Here is a 6302-nt window from a genome sequence, read left to right as displayed (position 1 = left end):
TCATTTCTGGTTTCCTTCCTCTAGTGGACTTTTGTTTTGTTTCCCTATCTTCCTCTCTTCCTCCCTTGTGTTTGGTTTGGTTTTGTAGTGCGCGCGCATGGCACGTGAGGAGATGATGACATATGTGTGACAGGCCTCCAGGAATCCAAGTTCCGGGCGATCTTGGAGGATGGGAGGCCATAGAAACTGTTCTGATCCAATTCAGGAGTTATCAAAAATCAAGATTTTTTTTTTCCGAGTCAAGAGTCCCCAGAGTCCCTTTGAGCTTCAAGAATCCAAGCAAACAATACCCAACCGCCGCCGAGGATCCAAACCCCGGCAAACTCTCAAAACCACCCCCACCCAAAGCTATCACTTGAATCCCCGTTGACTCATTTTTGCGGACCATCCGTGAGGGCAGCTCCCAGAGCACCTTTCCCCTCCCAGCGCTGCCGCCGGCCTAGCACCGGACGGAGCTCCATATTTAGTCCCCCAAGCCAGGATTGAACCAGTGACCTCAAGTGTCAGCCGGGCTACTATAATAAGTTAGAGCCCGGCTAACTATTGTAACATTACAAAAATTGTATGTACTAATAGCGGCGCAGAGCGCCACGTACAAAATAAACTTCTTTCTTGGAAAGTCTCAGCTGCGGCGCGGAGCGCCGCGCACAGAATAAGAACAACAAATAACTACATACATAATAATAAAGATCCCTTAGACGAGTAAGGGTAATAAGCTCCGGCCAAAGAATCGGCAGGAGAAAGAACAATAGTTCAAACCCGTTCTCAAGCCAAGAGAAAGGGTTGCCAGAAACTCTCAAAGAGACTACTAAACAGAGAGTAGTCTCCATGAGAAATAGAAGGACTTTGGTTGGGGAGGAAAGAAACAGAATTATACTACTCCTCCTCCCCCGGCCGATGATGGAACATAAAACCACACTATTCCTTCAGCCGAGGAATAGCAAAAAGATAGAATGACAAATGAGAATGAACGGGAGCAAAGGGACTAGTGGAATCCCCCTTCACTCCCGTCATCCTTGTCAGAAGCACTCCTTCCTCCGGCCGAGAAACCAAGGAAGCATTTGCAATAAGAGCTACAACCCTACCGGTTGTAGCTCAAATATATAATCGAGGGCCTTTGGGCAAAGGAAGGCCCCTCAGATACCTATTATAACCAGTTCAATGCATCACCAGTCTTGCCACTAGTCTCATTGACCAGTTTGCCAGCCTGACATCGCCTTGACTTTGGTTTTTTTGGATCGATCGTGTTTTTTTGTTGCAGACTTCCTTTTACAAGTAAGTCTGTGTTTTTTTCCTTTCTACCGGGATTTCTATCCCTTTATATCTCCTGGGAGCAATTTATCGCGCAATCACCCCCTTTCCAAGGGCCCCAGACGTCACAGGCTACAAAAGCCCCTGCGCATTTCGTGCGCAGGCCCTGTAAGAACCGCAGAGGGCACTAAACCACCCCAGGCGCCCCTGGCCCCTCCGTTCAACCCCCTTGTTGGGTTCATTAGAAGTAACTGTCTTCAGTCACTTCTCACTTTCACTGCGCTTTTGCTGCGCGCGCTATTGCACCGTGCTCTGTCGCCGGCGTAGCTAGAAGAGCACTCTTGCTCTTGGCATCACCAAGCCTGACATCAAGATTTACAGTCTCGGCTGTGGTTTTTGAAGTGTCGGGTGGTTACATTTTCTTTTTTTATCATCTCATCTTTGTTGAAATTACTCAGGTGAAAAGAATTGTGTATTGTGGGGTTTGAACCCACGACCTTCTACATTCATGGGAGCTGCTCTTATACCACTGAGCTAAACACACAGCTGGGTTTACCGGTGATTTTTGGATATTAGATCATATAACTTGGCCACTCAAATGGGGCTTGAAGCATATATTCCAACAATCTTCTTATTCATATTCATCCAATCTCTCAAAGAATCCAAGCCAAATCTGGTCTGAATCATCTCTGGCACAAATTCGGGCTCATTCAATCTACCGTTGGGATCTTTCTTTTGCAATCAATATTGTTGAGCTTTCTTTCAAATATTTTTTTCCAAGGTTCAGTCGCGGGGCAAGGGAGAGGTAGAAGTAAGTCCCTTCCATCAGTGCACCTCCGGGCTCTTCTACACATTGTCAAAAGCAACCTAGCCATGCTGTGAGCCGCACCCTATTGTTTGCCAATTCTTCCTAGGAGATTTGTTTTGATGGTCAAGATCAAATTGCCAAACAAGCCGCTGTGTTTTGATGGGACCAAGGTCAAGCGGTTCATCAAAACTTACGAGATGGTGGCGGGCTTAGATGAGGCCACCGAGCTTGACATGGCCAAGCAGATCCGGCTCTTTTTGGCCACCAACGAGCTTCTGGACATCCTCAAGACGCTGGAAGGATTTAGCCCTCCGGATTGGTCAAAGCTCAAGGCCTCTATGATTGCCTATTGGGGTCAGGTGGACACCACAAGGTTTGCGAAGCGAGACCTGACATCATTGGTCCAGGACTGGGCAACAAAGGGTGGGGTGGCTTCGGCGGTGGAAAATCAGACATTCCGGTAGTCTTGGGAGCCAATCCAGTTGTATCTACTCTCGAAAGCTCATATCTACTTGGTTGAGGAGATCTGAAACTCCTTCTATCAAGCTTTCTCGCCCACCGTGCAGGAAAAGATAAGAAAGAAGTTGATCCGCGATGGGAATATGGTGACAACTCTGGACCATTGGTTTAAATTACCAACTTTCAAGATTCCCAAGGACACCGTGGACGGTGTAATGAAGGAGCAAACTGCGCTCACCTTTGAGGAGTCAAGGACCGGGCAGCCCGTTGCATCTCCCTCATTTCAGGAGGGAAACTCTGTCATGAAGAAGATGGGTGAGGACCGTTGTCCCAAGGAAGCGCCAGCGCCGTCAAAACCTGCTCCAAACATGGATGATCTTTCAAGAATTTTGGAGGCGTTTGAACACAAAATTGACCAGAAGATAGCGCAATACCGGCCAAGGCTTCAATGTCGTCAGAGCGCCCACCGCTGGTTTGTTATTAATGCCATCGCAAGAATCACGGGACGTCTTGTTGTCAGGAGCTTGTAAAAGACAAGCAAGCGGGGCTTGTCGAACAACAAGGGACCAATTTTTTTCTTCCAAACGGCGCACAAGTGTGAACTCCTCTTGATGGCAGATTTGTACTGGCCATTGAGGGGAGACACTCCTTTCAATGGCCAGTAAAACCTGGCCATCAAAGGGAGTCTCCCTGCGATGACCCAGTTGCCCCTGTGACATACATGGGCAATGTCGCAAGGGGCCCTGCTTTACAGGTCCACCCTCACGTTTGGGCAAACGTGAGGGTGGACATGGGAGACAATTTTCCTTGCCGAGCTGGATATATTTATATATATACAGCCATTCCGAAAAAGCTTGGCTTCTTGAGAAGGAATTTCTGCTGGAAATTCCTTCTGGATTTGCCAATGTATGTGCATCCAATATCAAGGTTGGACACATGATATCCAGACCTGCGAGCGCAGTCGCTTGCAGGATCCCACCAATCAAGCCGTTTGGTAGCGAAAAAAAAACACGCCGGCTGCTGGGACCAGCACCTTCCAACCTTGCAACCTTGATCAGAATGCCATCCAGGGTAGAATCAGCCAAATCGCTCGATTCTGAACTCAGAATTAGGAAAAAATGAAAGGAACAAGATGATTGAGGGCATCTGGCTGCTGTATATGCACCCTGCATATAAGAATGAGGTGGGCATGAATATACATATGTCCAACCTTGCCAGTGATTATTGGCAAATCCAATACAAAGTTTGGGTGGAAATTCCTTCCAACAAAGCCAAGCTTTTTTGGAATGGCTGTATATCCAGCTTGCCGGGAGGACTCCTCCCAGCAATCTGGATACATAAGTATCCAGCTTGCTGGGAGAAACCCCGTCGGCAAGCTGGACACATAAGTATCCAGCTCGCTGGACTGGGTTGCACTGGCCATCGAAGGGAGTAAACACTCCGTTCAATGGCTGTTACAACTCAGCCATGGAGGGCTTCCATGGCTGAGTTGGAACAGCGATTGAACAGAGTGTTCACTCCCTTTGATGGCCGGTGCAACTCAGTCATCAAGGAGAATATGCCACCTGTGGCTGAGATGTACCTGCCGTCGAAGGGAGTCCACTCCCTTCAATGGCCGGTACAACCCAGCTGTTGAAGCAAGTGCGTACTCCCTTCAATGGCGAGTGCAACTTGGCCATCAGGTGTACATAGACTCCCCTCAATGACCGGGTTTCACCGGCCATTGAAGGGAGTAAACACTCTGTTCAATGGCCGTTACAACCCGGCCATCAAAGGGATGACACATTCCCTTCGATGTCTGGCACAACTTGGCCATCGAAGCAAGTGTGTAGTTTGGCTCCCTTCGATGGCCAAGTTGTGCCAGCCATTGGAGGGAGTATATTGTACTCCAAGATCGCCAATGCAATGTTTTGGGGTGTGATATGCATGATCTCAAAGGTGGCCGTGTTGAACAAAGCCGGCCTGTGGGACATCCTTACCGGAGGCCAGAAAACATGCAGATAACGGAGTGATGGATTGGCCAACGTAGAAGGTGGTCCTCATTTCTCCGTGTGGCAATGCTGAGGGACATGTAAACAGGATGGATAAGGGCTTGCACCAAAGACGCAGATCATTACCAGATTGCACAATCACAACAGGAGGGCAAATCAAGCACAACAAAATGGAACGGGGACATGACAATATTTGGCTTGTGTGCCTTCAACACCTAACATCCAGGGCTGAAAAGAGCACCTTGGTTTACAGCTTGCTGCTTTACTTGTGCATGGCTGCACTAGCAAAGGTTGAAACCACAGAGGACTTGATTTGATTACACATCCCCTCCTCTTCAATCCAGTGGGAGATATAGGAGCTCCCCATATTCAAATGTATCAATACTTGTGCAGAAATTTGTGGATCACTCAGTGATAATTTGGCCTTGAATACACATGGACAAAAACAAAACCATTGTCACAGATGATTCCTGTGGACAGTGCATGTCTGAGAACGTGAGACGGCAGTCTGCAGCATCTAGACATCAACTAATTAAAGCAGCAGCCACTCAGGCCATGGATTGAGACCCAAGATGTGAGGCTTTTATGGAGTTTGAAGGTGGTTGGGGTGAATAACAGCAGATTTCTCTGCTCCCTCCAAAGTTGTCTATTTCTTATCTGTGAAGCTTCATCAAGCAGGATGTTGTGCCTGTGGCACACCTTTTCATCTCTGTTGCCTTTCCCAAGAGACAGGAAAGAACAAGCTCCCCAGGCACAGGCCCCAGAATCATTCTAAATCATTGATGGTGCATGATTGTCCAAAGTGAGTGTGGGGAAAAAAAGGGTTTGAGTTCTGAGATAGTCCTTGTAACATGACACAAACACCTCGCTATTCTGATGGAATGCATTACAATGGGGCCACACTGGAGGTGAAATCCTGGCAGAATTATTAGCTGGCACTGAAGCTTAGATATAGACACAGGATCAGAATAAACTGTCACTACCTGATCTCATCCATAGTAGCTTGTCTGTTCAGACATAATTACTGATGAGCCTAACATGCCATTGAATCAATATCACATTGACTTCAACATCAGTTGCTGCATACTCACTGTTTGACATTCAACTCACATCAGACACAAGGAATGACCAAATTACAGTCTGGCACTCTCTGGAGAGTGCAACCATTTCCCCCCTGGTGGGCCACCAAGAGAAGTCATCATTTTCCTCAATGACTGGTTTGTTCTGGTCATCTTGAGAGGTACATACATACTCCTCTCAATGTCCGGTTTGTTCCGGTCATCTTGAGGAGTACGTATATGACCGGAACAAACTGGTCATCAAGAATTATAGCAAATGACTATCAATGGCCAGTACAGACCCGGCGTTAAGGGAGAAGTGTACTCCTATTGATGACCAGGCCGGCTATTAAGAATATACAGCCTACTGACCGGCCATTGGTCATGGTGGAGTGTGTATGTACTCTGCTCAATGAATGTCTTGTGCCAGCCATCAAGGGTGCAGTGAGCTGCTCCAATGGCCTGTTCTTTCTGTCATGTGTATACGGTTGAGGAGGATAGGCCCCACTACACTTGTGGGTCGGGGGTGGCTGGGGTGTGGAAAAAGTCTTTGATGAAGTTGTTTCCTGTTGTTTTGGCCTGATTCCTGGACCTGGAACAACCCTCCTGGAGCCTCTTGCTAAACAGGCCCCCAGGTCCCCAGGAGAGCTTCCAGGTCTGATTTTCTTCCTGGATTTTTGGACCTGGACAGCTTCCTGGATCAATTTTGAACCCCCCTAATATAGGAGGTATGGC

Source organism: Puccinia triticina, chromosome 9A (genome assembly GCF_026914185.1).
Source record: "Puccinia triticina chromosome 9A, complete sequence".
Classification (NCBI taxonomy): Eukaryota; Fungi; Basidiomycota; class Pucciniomycetes; order Pucciniales; family Pucciniaceae; genus Puccinia; species Puccinia triticina.
Note: the sequence above shows the minus strand (reverse complement) of the source record.